Source organism: Triticum urartu, chromosome 4 (genome assembly GCF_003073215.2).
Source record: "Triticum urartu cultivar G1812 chromosome 4, Tu2.1, whole genome shotgun sequence".
NCBI classification, from domain to species: Eukaryota; Viridiplantae; Streptophyta; class Magnoliopsida; order Poales; family Poaceae; genus Triticum; species Triticum urartu.
This window is the reverse complement of record NC_053025.1, coordinates 64456132-64474342: the sequence shown is the minus strand read 5'-3', so window position 1 is coordinate 64474342 and position 18211 is coordinate 64456132.

The following is an 18211-nucleotide window of genomic DNA, read 5'->3' as shown; positions in this document are numbered from 1 at the left end:
TTCATTCCGTTTGGACTCCGTTTGATATTCTTTTTCTGCGAAACCCTAAAATAGGCAAAAAACAACAATTCTGGGTTGGGCCTCCGGTTAATAGGTTAGTCCCAAAAATAATATGAAAGTGTATAATAAAGCCCAATAATGTCCAAAACAGGATATAATATAGCATGGAACAATCAAAAATTATAGATACGTTGGAGACGTATCAAGCATCCCCAAGCTTAATTCCTGCTCGTCCTCGAGTAGGTAAATGATAAAAATAGAATTTTTGATGTGGAATGCTACTTGGCATAATTTCAATGTAATTTCCTCAATTGTCGTATGAATATTCAGATCCGAAAGATTGAAGACAAAAGTTTAATATTGACATAGAAATAATAATACTTCAAGCATACTAACTAAGCAATTATGTCTCTTCAAAATAACATGGCCAAAGAAAGTTATCCCTACAAAATCATATAGTCTGGCTATGCTCCTTCTTCACCACACAAAGTATTAAAATCATGCACAACCCCGATGACAAGCCAAGCAATTGTTTCATACTTTTGGTGTTCTCCAACTTTTTCAATCTTCATGCAATACATGAGCATGAGCCATGGACATAGCACTATAGGTGGAATAGAATGGTGGTTGTGGAGAAGACAAAAACGAAGAAGATAGTCTCACATCAACTAGGCATATCAACGGGCTATGGAGATGCCCATCAATAGATATCAATGTGAGTGAGTAGGGATTGCCATGCAACAGATGCACTAGAGCTATAAGTATATGAAGCTCAACAAAAAACTAAGTGGGTGTGCATCCAACTTGCTTGCTCACGAAGACCTAGGGCATTTGAGGAAGACCATCGTTGGAATATACAAGCCAAGTTCTATAATGAAAATTTCCCACTAGTATATGAAAGTGATAACATAGGAGACTCTCTGTCATGAAGATCATGGTGCTACTTTGAAGCACAAGTGTGGAAAAAAGGATAGTAGTATTGCCCCTTTTATTTATTTATTTATTTATTTATTCTTTTTTTGGGCCTTCTTTTTTTATTTGGCCTTTCTCTTTTGGGGGGGGGCAATACTCTATGAATGATGATCATCACACTTCTATTTATTTACAACTCAATGATTACAACTCGATACTAGAACAAAGTATGACTCTATATGAATGCCTCCGGTGGTGTACTGGGATAGCAATGATGCATGAGTGACTTATATGAAAGAATTATGAACGGTGGCTTTGCCACAACTAAAATGTCAACTACAAGATCATGCGAAGCAATATGACAATGATGGAGCGTGTCATAGCAAACGGAACGGTGGGAAGTTGCATGGCAATATATCTCGGAATGGCTTTGGAAATGCCATGATAGGTAGGTATGGTGGCTGTTTTGAGGAAGGTATATGGTGGGTGTATGATACCGGTGAAAGGTGTGCGGTATTAGAGAGGCTAGCAATGGTGGAAGGGTGAGAGTGCGTATAATCCATGGACTCAACATAAGTCATAAAGAACTCACATACTTATTGCAAAAATCTATTAGTTATCGAAGAAAAGTACTATGTGCATGCTCCTAGGGGGATAGATTGGTAGGAAAAGACTATCGCCCGTCCCTGACTGCCACTCATAAGGAGGACAATCAATAAATACATCATGCTCTCACTTCTTAACATAACGGTTCACCATACGTGCATGCTATGGGAATCACAGACTTCAACACAAGCATTTCTCAAATTCACAACTATTCAACTAGCACGACTCTAATATCACCATCTCCATATCTCAAAACAATTATCAAGTTTCAAACTTCTCATAGTATTCAACACACTCATAAGAAAATTTTATTATTAATCTTGAATACCTAACATAATTAAAGCAAATTACCATGCTGTTTTGTAGGACTCTCAAAATAATCTAAGTGAAGCATGAGAGAACAAAAGTTTCTATAAAACAAATCCACCATCGTGCTCTAAAAGATATAAGTGAAGCACTAGAGCAAAAACAATATAACTCAAAAGATATAAGTGAAGCACATAGAGTATTCTAACAATTTCCAAATCATGAGTGTCTCTCTCAAAAAGGTGTGTGAAGCAATGATGATTGTGGAAAACTAACAAATAAAGACTCAAATAATACAACACGCTCCAAGCAAAACACATATCATGTGGTAAATAAAAATATAGCTCCAAGTAAAGTTACCGATAGAAGTAGACGAAACAGGGGATGCCTTCCAGGGCATCCCCAAGATTTGGCTTTTATGTGTCCTTATATTATCTTGGGGGTGCCGTGGGCATCCCCAAGCTTAGGCTCTTGCCACACCTTGTTCCATAATCCATCAAATCTTTACCCAAAACTTGAAAACTTCACAACACAAAACTTAAAGTAGAAAATCTCGTGAGCTCCGTTAGCGAAAGAAAACAAAACACCACTTCAAGGTAATGTAATGAACTCATTCTTTATTTATATTGGTGTTAAACCTACTGTATTCCAACTTCTCTATGGTTTATAAACTATTTACTAGCCATAGATTCATCAAAATAAGCAAACAACACACAAAAAACAGAATCTGTCAAAACAGAACAGTCTGTAGTAATCTGTAGCTAACGCAAGATATGGAACCCCAAAAATTCTAAAATAAATTGATGGAAGTGAGGAATTTATCTATTAATAATCTGCAAAAATAATTAACTAAATATAACTTTCCAAATAAAAATGGCAGCAGTTCTCGTGAGCGCTAAAGTTTCTGTTTTTTTACAGCAAGATTAAAAAGACTTTCCCCAAGTGTTCCCAACGGTTCTACTTGGCACAAACACTAATTAAACAAAAAAAAACACAACCAAAACAGAGGCTAGATAAATTATTTATTTATTACTAAACAGGAGCAAAAAAGCAAGGAATAAAAATAAAATTGGGTTGCCTCCCAACAAGCGCTATCGTTTAACGCCGTTAGCTAGGCATAAAAGCAAGGATAGATCTAGGTATTGCCATAATAATAAGATAGATCATTAATTCTTCCCATAGATTTCTTAATAGTGGAATACGCAAGGTGCAAGTTTAAAGAGCAATCATCAAAATCACGGAAACCTAGCAAATCACACAAAGTCTTTGGAATTGTGGAAACACTAGCACCCAAATCACACAAAGCATAGCATTCATGATCTTTAATCTTAATTTTAATAGTAGGTTCCCACTCATCATAAAGTTTTCTAGGGATAGAAACTTCCAACTCATGTTTTTCTTCATAAGATTGCATCAAAGCATCAACAATATGTTTGGTAAAGGCTTTATTTTGACTATAAGCATGAGGAGAATTTAGCACGGATTGCAACAAGGAAATACAATCTATCAAAGAGCAATTATCATAATTAAATTCCTTGAAATCCAAAATAGTGGGTTCATTAATATTTAAATTTTTGACTTCTTCAATCCCACTTTTAACAAATTTAGCATCAAGATCTAAAGACTCTGAATTTTTGGAACGCCTTCTAGGTAAAGGTGGATCATATTCAGTCCCATTATTATCAAGATTCATATTACAAAACAAAGATTTAATAGGGGACACATCAATAACTTTCAGATCTTCATCTTTATCTTCCAAAAGAAATTCCGGTTTAGCGGCCATCTTATTAACTAAGGTGGCTTGCTTATCCGAAACTTCAGCTATTAACTTCTCAAGATGAGCAATCTGAGATTTCAAACCATCAAATTCTTTAGACATATCATCGAGCTCTTTATTCATATAACCCATAAAGCTTTTTTGTTCTGTAAGCTCATTTCTAAAGAAATTATTATGCTCAAATTGTCAGACCATAAAACTCCTGACGTTGCTTCCGATCTCTTCTAACCTTTTAAGGTGAAGGTCACCAAATCTAGATAGAGCCATCGTGACAAGCAAGCAAGAAACGGGCAAAAAGAGGCGAATAGAGAAAGAGAGGGAGGATGGAGAGAGAGGGGGCGAATAAAACGGCAAGGGTGAAGTGGGGGAGAGGAAAACGAGAGGCAAATGGCAAATAATGTAATGCGGGAGATAAGGGTTTGTGATGGGTACTTGGTATGTTGACTTTTGCGTAGACTCCCCGGCAACGGCGCCAGAAATCTTTCTTGCTACCTCTTGAGCACTGCGTTGGTTTTCCCTTGAAGAGGAAAGGGTGATGCAGTAGAGCATCGTAAGTATTTCCCTCAGTTTTTGAGAACCAAGGTATCAATCCAGTAGGAGGCCACGCACGAGTCCATCGCACCTACACAAACAAATAGACTCCTCGCAACCAACGTGATAAAGGGGTTGTCAATCCCTTCACGGTCACCTACGAGAGTGAGATCTGATAGATATGATAAGATAATATTTTTTGTATTTTTATTCTAAAGAGAAATAAAGATGCAAGTAAAATAAATGGCAAAGGAAATAACTAAGTATTGGAATATTAATATGATGGAAAATAGACCCGGGGGCCATAGGTTTCACTAGAGGCTTCTCTCGAGAGCATAAGTATTACGGTGGGTGAACAAATTACCATTGAGCAATTGACAGAATTGAGCATAGTTATGAGAATATCTAGGTATGATCATGTATATAGGCATCACGTCCGAGACAAGTAGACCGACTCCTGCCTGCATCTACTACTATTACTCCACACATCGACCGCTATCCAGCATGCATCTAGAGTATTAAGTTCAAGAGAACAGAGTAACGCTTTAAGCAATATGACATGATGTAGAGGGATAAACTCATGCAATATGATATAAAACCCATCGTGTTATCCTCGATGGCAACAATACAATACATGCCTTGCTGCCCCTACTGTCACTAGGAAAGGACACCGCAAGATTGAACCCAAAGCTAAGCACTTCTCCCATTGCAAGAAAGATCAATCTAGTAGGCCAAACCAAACTGATAATTCGAAGAGGCTTGCGAAGATAACCAATCATACATAAAAGAATTCAGAAAAGATTCAAATATTGTTCATAGATAAACTTGATCATAAACCCACAATTCATCGGTCTCAACAAACACACCGCAAAACAAGATTACATCGAATAGATCTCCACAAGAGAGGGGGAGAACTTTGTATTGAGATCCAAAAAGAGAGAAGAAGCCATCTAGCTAATAACTATGGACCCATAGGTCTGAAGTAAACTACTCACACTTCATCGGAGAGGCTATGGTGTGTAACATCCCAAATTTTCAATTTGGAATGTTATACATTAGATCATCAATGCATACCATATTTTATTTTGCATTTTGGTGTATCCTAGAAATTCTACTCAACTCAATGACCCACGGAGAGAGTTGGGGATTTCGTTATTTTCATATTTGAGTTTTCTCAAATTTTGAGGATAGGATCATTTGATTTTATTTATTTTATCATCAATTTTTTCTATTACAAAAATATGAGATAGGGAATAAAATGACTTTCCGAAAATAAAGAAATATTGAGGATTTAATAATAAAATCAAATAAGATTTTATTTCGGAGTTTTTCGGTGTTTTATTTGAATTTAGGAAAAATGTGCGTTTTTCAAAATTGCATTTAGGTCCCAAATAAATGTTCACCTTGTGCGGCTTGATTTTACAAGCCCGTGAAAATTTATTTCAGAATTTTTGGAGTCCGTTTAGTATTTCTTTTTATTTTTTTTCTTCTGAGCGGAATAATTTAAAAAAAAACGAACCGACCTACGGGCCGTGTCCGACTAGGACTCCGGCCCGAGGGGGGCCTTTATAAGCCGAGGCCCAGCCCCGGGGAAACCCTAGCCGCCCCAGCCCCCAAGCCGCGCCGCCACCCGGTCCCGCCGCCGCCGCCGCCCCGCGCCGCCGTCGCCGGACGCTGCCGAGGTTTGCCGCGTCTCGACTTCCATGCCAACGGTTTTTTTAAAATAGATCGGTTTTTGTCGGTTTTTTTATTCGGTTTTTTTAAATAGATCGGTTTTTCCGGTTTATTTAAATAGCGAGCGTTCGTCCGTTCGTTCGTTCTAGCGAGCGTTCGTCGTTTTTCTTTTTTTCGGATTAAATCCACGATTTTTCTGATCGCGATTCCTGATCTGATTTTCGTTTTAGTATAACTTTTCGCTCGTTTATCGGAATCAGGCGATTCAAGCGCCTAGAGTTTCGTATCGAAACCCTCTATCCGTTTAACCAACTTAAACAAGATTTTGCTACTGTAAAATTTGCCCTAGATCCAGATTAGTAGAACGAAGTTGTTTTCTTTCGCCGTTTGATTTTCGTTGCTTCGTTCGATTTGATTCTTTTTGCCAACCGGAGTTCTTAAGTTGAACCTTCTGGTTAGTTCTCTTATTTGAGTTTTACCTGTGCATTAGATGAGTACTTATTGTATGCTTGTTTGTTTGTCTGCGATAGAATACCCGGAGTGCGCTGCCTGTTACTTCGAATCTCTAGGTTTCGCGGATCATCAGCAAGGCAAGTAACACTTTGATCATACCTTTTCTACTACCCAGTTTTATCGCATTAGATCAATCCTCACACATTGCATGATTAGGATCCAATTAAATTGTGGGATGGGAAGTAGATGAGGTAGTACCTATTACCTGTTGTTATCAAACCTTTGGGAGTTACTTCTACGTTTGCTTATTTTGCCATGCTATGCTAGTAGACGTGGATTGGGTGAGTGATATCCATGACAGATGTGAGATTGTTAATTAATGGTTTATCTAAGGTGGCAACTTAAACACACATCTGGGTGGATTGAGGCACCTGGGTATTCCAGGACTTGCCTGTTTTCTTTTGGACCGCCACCCAGGCTCAAAGGGATCATGAGACTATTCATACTAGAAACTTCCGTGTGCAGCCACAAGCTATTATGGGCTCTAGCATAGTTGACTAAGTCGTGCGAACTCTTACAGTGGTAGACTAGCAGATGTAGGGGATGTAGGTGGTATGGTCTACCCGATCGTAAGGTGCTAGCGCTTCTGAAAGACTATGTCTCGGGCATCCGTCTTCTCAAACACCATGTAGTGCGAGAAACCAAATGGAGGGATCGAGTCTTGTGGGGAAAAGTGCGCAAACCTCTGCAGAGTGTAATAAACTAATCACGGTTAGCCGTGTCCCCGGTTATGGACATCTTGAGTATCTAGTACCTGGATTATCATGTGAATCTCAACATGTTACTCTAAATTAATTTTGTTGGGTTATGTTTAATGATGATGCTTAATTGGGATTGAGAATGCTGTCAACCATTCTCAATGTTTAACAACTACCATGATAGTTAAATAAATTTATTCCTTTGAAGTAGGGAAAAATTGGCTTTACGCAAAACTGTAACCATAGAGCTTTCCACCAGCCAAATTTGCATATAGTATAGCTGTTTCATTCCATTACTCTCTATGTGTTACATTGCCAGCATATTCCATGTGCTGACCCGTTTTCGGGCTGCAACGTTAATGTTGCAGACTTTTCAAACAACGATTAAGGAGTTTTTAGGTCGTGGTTCTATACTCAGTGATGCTGTTGGAGTTGATGGACTCACTTATCTTCCAAGCCTTCCGCTGTTATCGTTATTAGATGGCCTTAAGCCATATTTATTGTAATAAGTTGTCTTTGGAGACACTCGATGTAATAAGTGTGTGATTGCTACTCTGTTATAAATCCTCCGAGTACTGTGTGGTGTCAGCATTACTGATCCAGGGATGACACCGGAGCACATAGATCAGACCGTTTGAGGTCTGGTCGCTACAGAGATGGTATCAGAGCACACGCTGACTGTAGGACATGACCACTAAGCTAAAAGACCTAGATCACTATTCACTCTCTTCTCTTCTGACTTCTCATCTTTTCTACTCTTTAGGATGGCAGATGCAAGGAACAAGTTCACACAACCGGATGAAGATACACCCTTTGGACGACACTTGAAGGAAGTCACTAGATACCTGAATATAGGAGTACCAAGCTTCACAGGAACCTACAACGCCACTTTACCTGAAGAAGAGCGCTGGATGATTCAAGTTCAAATTCCAGGAAGGACGTTCATGCCAGTCACTGAGCCCATAGAGTTTTCTTTTGATGCACCAACTTGGAGTCTAGGAAAGAGCATGGCAGCTCACATCGCCATGGGACGCATTGGAGAAGTCTACCGCAAGGATCTCAAGGATACTATCTACCAGATTTGTGGATGCCGAGATGAGCACTGGGAGATGATCAGCACCAGGAAGGATAGATCAATTGCAGCTTTTATCCAGGAGCTAAACCAGCACATTCGACGACAGGAGAACCAGATGTGTGCCGACATGATAGATCTGAAGAAGGCTAAGACTAGAATCAAGGAACTGGAGGAAGAACTCAAGGCTACACGTGAAGATTATGAAGAGGAAATTGAAGTATTGGTGGAGAAGAATGACGACCTGATCAAGAAGATTGGAATATTTATGGGAGGCCCTACGCCAGTAGATGAAGACGAAGAACCCAAGGAGATTAGCCCGGAAGACTACATCATCATCGACGGCACCGACTCGGAACCAGATAGCAGCGATGATGACTATGTTGATGAAGCTGGAGCAGATATCATGGAGTCTGCAACTGAAGAATATTTCTAGAAAACCACCTCATCAGTAGTAGTAGTCCACCATATAAATATAGTAGTCCGAGCACTTTTGCGATAGTTAGATCGATTGTATGCCCTTGTTTGATTGAATGAAGTGAATTGTTTGCTTTTGCCTCATGTGCATATGGGTAGTGTTTTCTCTTTAGACCCCCTCTATTCTTACATCTCATCTTTTCTAAACCCTTAGATGCCTCCGAGACGTGACCCCGGATTTGCCTTTCCACCGGAGCTCACCCAGTTGATCCAGCAGCAGAACACATTGATGCAGTTGCTAGTTCAGAATCAGAATCAGGGGAACAACAACAACAACCCACCACCACCACCACCACCTGTTGACCACTTAGCCCGTTTTCTTAGGCTGAATCCGTCGGTGTTTTCCAGTAGCACCGAGCCGATAGTAGCAGATGATTGGATCTGCAAGACAGCTAGGGAGTTGACCACAACAGGATGCACAGATGCGGAGAAGGTGAAGTTTGCCGCACATCAACTAGAAGGACCCGCAGCATCATGGTGGGAGAATTTCACAGCCACTTTCCCAGTTGACACTGTCACATGGGACCAGTTTCAGCAGGCTTTTCGTACTGCCCATGTTTCAGCAGGAGCTATGGCCATGAAGAAGCGTGAGTTTCGCAACTTGCGCCAAGGAGGAAGGACAGTTGGCCAGTATGTGGAGGAATTTAGTAAGTTAGCACGTTATGCACCAGATGATGTCGCTACGGATGCAGCTAAGCAGGAGAAGTTTCTAGAAGGACTGAATGATGAGTTGAGCATGCAGTTGATGGTAGCAACCTTCAACAACTATCAGGAGTTGGTAGATCGTGCTCTTATGATTGAAGGGAAGCAGCAACAAATTGAGAATCGCAAGAGGAAGTATGGACAAGGAAAGTACACTTCAGGAGCTCAGCAGAAGCCACGTTTTACCCCTAGACCGGGAGGACATTTTCAGCATACCCATGGAGGAGGTAGCTCGCACAATCACAATGGCACCAAGAATGGAAATGGCAATGGAGGAAGCAACGGCCAGAACCGCACCAACCCCTCAACCCCAGCCAAGAAGGACCTGAGCCAAGTCACTTGTTTTAAGTGTCAGAAGACCAGACATTATGCCAATGAATGTCCTGAAGGACAAAATGGCAATGGAAGTTCTGGGAAGAAGCCGAACCCTTTCAACAGGGGACAGGTGAACCACGTTAGCATGGAGGAGGTTGAAGCTCAGCCCGATGCAGTAATAGGTAAGTTTTTGGTTAAGCCATTTACTGCACTCATTCTTCTTGATACTGGTGCATCGCATTCATACATCTCAAGGGGATTTGTGGATAAGTATAACCTACCAACCCAAGCCCTTAGGTCACCCATGTTAGTAACCTCGCCTGGAGCAGAGTATGTGGCTAGTCTATGGTGTGATCGGTTACCATTAAGGATTGGTAACTATGTTTTTCCCTCAGACCTAATAGTATTGGAATCTCAAGGATTGGATGTGATATTAGGCATGGATTAGTAATCAAAGTATGAAGGGAATATTGAATGTGCTAGTAAGTCAATTTTGCTTACCACCCCAGAAGGGAGAAGGATCAAGTATGTATCCCGGCATGTGCCAAAGAGGACTCAAGTGAATTGCCTAACAGGAGTTGTGCAGGAGGAAGTACCAGTGGTAAGGGATTTCCCTGAAGTATTTCTAGAGGAGTTGCCAGGCATGCCACTAGATAGAGATATTGAGTTTTTGATTGAGCTATTGCCAGGCACAGGTCCAATATCAAAGAGACCATATAGGATGCTGTCGCGACCGGATTTTCGGGATATAATTTCCAGAAAATGGCCCTTGTGCTCACTAGCCCCAGGATTACTATTAGCTGATGAGGCACCAACTTGATACAAAAATTCCAAGCAAAAAAAACATCATATGTAGTACAAGACCATTCGGGCCTGTGAGTACAACAATTGGTTTATAGTGGTCGATGGCGGAAGCGGTTTGTGGATCATCGGTGTCTATGGGACTCCATTTCCCACATGAACAGCTGACCAGGATAACTCCTATCTTCGCGAGGCTGCTATCTCCATTGCGTAGGTTCCGGGGCTATCATCGCAACGCTCCTCTCCAAGCAAGCAATCTGGCCAAGACAATAGCCAGGGACAAGCCAGTGAGTACTTTTGAATGTACTCGCAAACATTATGAACACGGGTATAATATAGCAAACGATAATCATGCTTTGAAAATATTCTATAATCATAACATCCGTCATGAAAATAAAATCCCGATGCATGCAAGCAGGTTATTTATATGCTACAGGAATATGTAATGACAGAATAGTAATAAAATGCACCGATCGGATGTCTGAAGCGAAGTCTCGAAAGGATAGTAAAAGTGAGCATGCCTCAATCGGGCGTCTTAGCGACACCACATAAAGCGCTTATAAGGTAAATAAATAACAAGCATGCCACAGTCGGGCGTCTCAGCGACACCACATAAAGGGCTTATGAAGTAAATAAAATAACAAGCATGCCAGAGTCGGGCGTCTGAGCGACACCACATAAAGGGCTTATGAAGTAAATAAAATAACAAGCATGCCACAGTCGGGCGTCTGAGCGACACCACATAAAGGGCTTGTAAGTAAATGAAAATGAAATAACGAACCTGCCACAGTCGGGCGTCTGAGCGACGCCACATAAAGGGCTTATACGAAAATGAAATAACAAACATGCCACAGTCGGGCGTCTGAGCGACGCCACCTAAAGGGCTTATATATATAAACATAATCATAGTGAATATCCAGGAGGTGGTACCGTCCCAGGGATATTCATTATTTCAAACAATGCAAACGGTTAGTCCATAATGATAATAATCATAACCATCATATATCACAAGTCATAATCAATATTCGGTTTAGTAGTTTCTCCTCCGAAGACCGACACTAAGACCGACACTTGACCCATCCCAGACTGTAAGTCCTTAACCATGGACACGGCTATTCGAATAGGTTTAATATCTCTGCAGAGGGTGTACTCTTTACCCACGAGTAACGGATTTCTTTAGTTCATCGGAACTAATTCCGTCTACGGTCTTTTAGTTGAAAACACGCCTGACTTGCACACACCAGCTTACTTACTTGTGTCAGGAATCACCCCGACCACTTGTTAAGCAAAACTCTAAGTGGGGAGGCTACAACCTCGCGTAGCATGGGATCAAACTTATATCGCGCGCTCTAAGGGGTGCCCCCCTCTCGGTCCCAACCGGAAACACCCATGCCCCCGGACCAGGTGGCATGCCTACTGGCTACAACCGGTATCTTCCACCATGGCCTCTCTGTACGGTGTGTGCTTGAAAGGGGTTGACGACTTACTGAACCGTACCCTACCTGCGGCAGGGACAAGTGGTAGTACAAAACAAGTATGGGGGTTACTGGAACAAGACTCGATCTATGTCGACTCAGGAGGTTTATAAATTCCCTGCATGACATGTATAACAAATATATTTCAACCAACAGAATCACCACCCATTATACCTTACTATGCCATACCGGACATAACCGTCCCGACGGAGACCGGCGACAAGCTCACGCCTACCCAAGGCAGAGGCTTTCCCGGATTCCTTTCCGGCATGCATGCAAGGCACATGAGGATGATTACCATCACAAGTATATTCATTTCCAACAGCAAGGAAATCACTAATATGCATTCATGCAAATGATCGTATCACCACATAAAATAACGAGTTCTCCGAAATGAGGTGGTGTATAATCGTATCAACTAACACACCAAATATTATGCCAGGGTTCAGAATGCTTGCCTTCAAGGTGTGGAGAGGTGGGGGTGCTCTCCAAAACTTTTGAAAGTTTTCTTCTCTTCCTCTCTCCAAAATCCTATTTTCAATAAATTTGAATTAACACACATTTTCAAAACAGCACAAAAAAGGTTGTCTGATTTTTTTTAAAAAAAATCTTAAAATAAACTAGACAGAATTTGAGAGAGGTAGGAAAAAGAATCAACTCATTTGGAGTTGTATTTAAAAAGTTAAGCTCAGTCAAAGTTTTGGTCAAAATCTGTTATTTAAAAATAAAACAGAAAAAGAAAAACGTTTCGAATATACGTACACGTCGAAGGCGTATTCTGGAAACGCGCCTCCACTTGTCCAGCGTGGACCGTGCGTGGGTCATTGACAGTGGGCCTGCCTGGCCCACTGGTCAGGTTTGACCAGTCTCTCCTCCCTCCTCTTCCTTTGTCCGAGCCGATGCGGGGCTCCGGCGATGCTCGCTGGTGAACGGCGGCACCGTTCAAGAAACCGAGGCCATCTGCGGGCTCAGGTGGTCGAGGTGGTCACTCCGGTGGTCGCTTTGGTCTCTGGGGTGGACGAAGCTGCCGGCGGCGAGCTCCGCAGCGGACGGTGGCCGTCGGGAAGAGTGAGTTTGGGGGCAACGGTGGCTTTCCGTCGCAGATGGGGGTCTAAGCGGCTCCGCAAGATGGAGTGGAGTCGTTTGGTGGCGTTGGGAGGGCCGGGGAGGCTCTGGTTGTGCCGAACGGAGCCGGGAGGCGGCGGTGGCCGAACTGGTCGGAGTCGGGGAAGACGGCTTCCTCCCGACGATTGCTGGCTGTGGGGGTGCCATGGGGGTGGCCTAAGGTCGCTTGAGTGCTCGGATGAGCTCGGGGGCCTCCTTTTATAGGCGATCTGAGGCGGTGGCCGTGAACGCAGTTCTCCGGCAAAGGTTACGGCAGCGCAGAGCTTGGTCGGGGAGGTTTAGGGAGTTGGACGTCAACGTGGAGTTCCACCGGTTCTGTTTTGGCGCTAAACGAGCTTGGATTTGGAGCCCTGGGTGGATTCGACGGAACGGGGCGGCGCGGGCCCGTCGGCGGCAGAGGGCGCGCCCTGTGCCTGCCGGGCCACGGCGATGGTGCTGCGGGGTGCGCTGGCGTGCATGAGGCCATGCAGAGGGCAGGGGAGCGTTGGGCGGCGCCGAACGGCGTTGCGAGCTGGCGCTGTCTCCTGTTGGCCGCCACGGGTGGCTTTGCCACCGCAGAAGCTGCCAACTCCGGCGATGCTCGCCACCACCGACACCTGTGCCCGTCCAAGGGGGCGTGCGGTGCTCTGGCCAGGGAGGAGAGGCCGAGCGCAACGCGCCAGGGCGCACAGTTGATCGATGACAAGTCCCTGACGAAAAACGACACTGTAAAACTCTGAAACTCTGAATTTTACTGAAAGTGCACAGTAACAGTGCTGGCCAGGTGTTCGACTAAAAGATTTTGGCATGTGGGGAATTTTCCTTGAGCTGATTTTTGGTGGGGTGGCCTCTCATTGCACCTGGAGGCTGCCTGAATTTTGGTAGAATTTTTGGAGAAGAGAAGATATGAATTTCACCAAATTTGACAAATCTGGTCCAAACTTGCAGAGGCTGAAACTTGAAAATTTTGAAAAGAGGAAGAGTGGATCTTGATGGTCCTAGGTTGTGGGTGCTAAGGACTATCCAGAGGAGTTGGTTTGAGATCAAAACTCAAAGGAAATTAGGTACTTGCTTTGCAAATCACCTAGGCTTAAAATAATTGACAGAAATGTTTTGGGGAATAGAATAAATGAAATAAAATCCAAAAATGGGTTGGACTTGTTGGAACAGAATGAAAATGAGGTTGATTCACTCAAAAACTTCAAATAACATCATTGGGTTTTTGCATAAAGTTGAATCATAAGCTACTACCAACATCCCATAATTTTGGTGGAGGCTAGAAAGAAATATTTAAATGGGTTGTAGTGCAAAATTGCACTCTGGACCAGAGAAGAAAAATTTATGCAGAGCTCAAAATATTACATGAATAAAAGATATTTTTGCATAAAGGTGATTTAAAAACATCACATGACATCTCCAAATTTTGGTTGGAATTTTAAGTGAATTTATCAAATGGTTGTAGTTCAAATATGGCCATATAACCTTGGAAAACCATTTCTCAGGAAAATAAAAATCAAGCAAATTAATTATGTAATTAGTTCTACTAATAAAATAAGAGTTTTTCTTGAGAGGTTAAACAAGTCCAATAACATATTTTGCAAAGTTTTCATTTTGGGGGAAAAACTCCATAATAACAAGGGAGAAAAAGGTTCAAAAATAAAAAGGGAGCCCAGAAAATAAAAGTTTTAATCTCCTGGAAAAATTTTAATTAACAAACAAAGTTAAAATTTTGGGGTGTCACAACACTACCCCCCTTAAGAAAAATCTCATCCTCGAGATTTGCTAAAGATTGTTTTGAAAAACAAATACTCCATGGTCACGTGTTTTTGCAAGCAGGGTATGCGTTTGAGCGATTGTGGTTGTGAGTCTGCTGTCGTGGTGCTGTGTGAAATAAAATAATCCACGTCGTGAGAAGGTGTATGATGCAGCAGCTCCGAGAAAAGAAATCTTATTCCGGGATTTTTTTTCGCGAGGAAAAACGGTTAATTTAAAGGAGCATAAACCACAACAAAACTACACACATTAGTAGAAGACAAATAATTGACTTGTCGTACAAACTCAGGGTATCACGCATAAGTCACACACATAAATAAATGTTGCAACAAAGAACACAACAGCGACGTCTAAAATGGAAACGGTAACTGGACGGGGTCCCGAGAAAACGTCTCTGGTACTGGGACTCATTCCTCTTCTATCGGGGGAAGTGGATTGACCAGTTTATGTATGTGTCTCTCTTGGTCGGACCTCAGAGTTCTGCCGATGGCGATATGAGGATTTAAATCCGCGAGGCTCTGGAGATAACCCATCACACGTTGGGTTAAAGGTTCTTGAGCGATGACGTACTGAACAAGGTTGGCCAGTACTGGGTCTCTCTCAATTTGTCCACCGGGAAAAGATGTTACTTCTCCGGGTGCTGCATGGCTCGGAAAGTAATAATACCCTCGTTCGCTGGCATAGGGTACCGCGAATCGAAGGCGAGCAAGCGCTTCATATGCAGCAGCTTCTATGGCCATATGTGGGGTTGGCATAGATTTTCCTACGAAGGAGACCTCCGTTGGGTCTTGGTTTGAGTTTACGGGAGGGATGTGTACTGCTACCCAATATGTCGAGGTGGAAGGGGTGATCCTTGATTTGAACAGCTCGTACTGGGGTGGCTGGGTAGCGCCCATGGTACTGCAGGTAAAATCCCACAATATTTTGACAAAACTACCCGGGGTTGCATCTGGGTTCTCAGATAAACACTAGGGCTCGGCATGGTAAGAAATGGTTGTGAGGATGGTGCACAAGGTGAGGGGTGCTTGGCAGGGTTACGCGGTGGCCTTTTTATAGCACCAGAGCTGGGTCATTTTACCGCGGTGAAAGGTAATGAATTTGCCAGCTCAGCTCCAAGGGTCGGGGTCAAAGCCACAGATACATATCTCACCAAAGTGACGTATCACTGTGGAGTTGTCGGGATGGTTTCGGTAGTTGTGCCCGGAAAATATGCAACTATGTGCTGACATACCCATGCAAGGTTACTATTTAAAACAGAGGCACGATGACAGGCTGCGTTTATATACATGGTCACATGAGGATACACTCGGACTCGACACTACTCGAGTGACTTAGTCTACCTCGTTCATATCCAAGCGGGTGTGCCTTGTGGATGTCGAGGCTTCTCCATCGGCTTCGCCGTCGGGGTTAGCTGGAGGGGGTGGAGGAACTGCAGGGTCGGGGTAGCGATGATGACCATCGCGGGGATTGTTGGCCACAATCCCGTTGGAGTGTGTTCCCAAAAGGCGACGAAGCACTTCTGGGGTCATCAAAGCACCTTGGCCGACGGTTGGGGCAGATCTCAGGGACTCGATCGGGTGTCCAAACAGCACGACTGGGTTGTCGGCGTTGGGCTCGTTCTCTTCTCTCGCCGGGGCTCGACGAACCAACTCTCCACGAGCTGCGATTAGATCAATGGTGATTTGATCGAACAGTTCCTCTAGTGCACCTACATAGCGCACTAGATGCAACAATGCAGGATCTGTCTCGTGATCTCCGTTGGCAACTTGGGGTGGCCTACCATACCCTTCACGTCTGGGGTAGTAGTGGAACGAGCGACAATTAACTCTGGGCGACAAGTTCCGGAGATGAACTATAGCCTCCCGAGCAGCTAGTTGGATGTCTTGTGGCTCAAAGGAAGTTGTCCTTCCGGTGAACCTGTAGGGGCGCTCGGGCGCTAGACCCCTACCGTAGATGTGTACAGTGGCCCAGAATTGTCGACTCTCACCGTTCATGGGTCCTTGGTACACAACATATTCCGGGGGCTCTTCTAATGCATAGGCACGACGGGTGAGGTTTGCGAGTATGGTCACAAAGCCTCCAAGGTTGGTTGCTGTGGTCTCATTGTGCACGACGGGGCCAGGCATTGTGGCTCGGTTTGGGTAGAGGCTGTGCAGTGTTGGGTTGAGGCTAGCGTGCCCTTTTATAAAAAAAAGGGGACAGAGTCTTCCTTCGCATGCTTGCGAAAAGACTATTCCGGTTTCGGTCACTTGCGCATGAGCGACAGGTTAGGTTGATAGGTTGGGCATCGATTGCCAAAAGGTGTTGGGTCACTGTGTGGCTATCTTGCACGAGAAGCTTGGCTGGGGTTTGGTTATGGTTTGGTGGGTTGGTTTGCCTAAGTTTATAGACCCAGCTAAGATAGGATTAGCCAATGGTCAGCCTGGCTCTGATACCAAGTTTGTCACGACCGGATTTTCGGGATATAATTTCCAGAAAATGGCCCTTGTGCTCACCAGCCCCAGGATTACTGTTAGCTGATGAGGCACCAACTTGATACAAAAATTCCAAGCAAAAAAAAATACATAATATGTAGTACAAGACCATTCGGGCCTGTGAGTACAACAATTGGTTTATAGTGGTCGATGGCGGAAGCGGTTTGTGGATCATCGGTGTCTATGGGACTCCATTTCCCACAGGAACAGCTGACCAGGATAACTCCTATCTTCGCGAGGCTGCTACCTCCATTGCATAGGTTCCGGGGCTGTCATCGCAACGCTCCTCTCCAAGCAAGCAATCTGGCCAAGACAATAGCCAGGGACAAGCCAGTGAGTACTTTTGAATGTACTCGCAAACATTATGAACACGGGTATAATATAGCAAACGATAATCATGCTTTGAAAATATTCTATAATCATAACGTCCGTCATGAAAATAAAATCCCGATGCATGCAAGCAGGTTATTTATATGCTACAGGAATATGTAATGACAGAATAGTAATAAAATGCACCGATCGGATGTCTGAAGCGACGTCTCGAAAGGATAGTAAAAGTGAGCATGCCTCAATCGGGCGTCTTAGCGACACCACATAAAGGGCTTATAAGGTAAATAAATAACAAGCATGCCACAGTCGGGCATCTCAGCGACACCACATAAAGGGCTTATGAAGTAAATAAAATAACAAGCATGCCACAGTCGGGCGTCTAAGCGACACCACATAAAGGGCTTATGAAGTAAATAAAATAACAAGCATGCCACAGTCGGGCGTCTGAGCGACACCACATAAAGGGATTGTAAGTAAATGAAATAACGAACCTGCCACAGTCGGGCGTCTGAGCGACGCCACATAAAGGGCTTATACGAAAATGAAATAAGAAACATGCCACAGTCGGGCGTCTGAGCGACGCCACCTAAAGGGCTTATATATATAAACATAATCATAGTGAATATCCAGGAGGTGGTACCGTCCCAGGGATATTCATTATTTCAAACAAT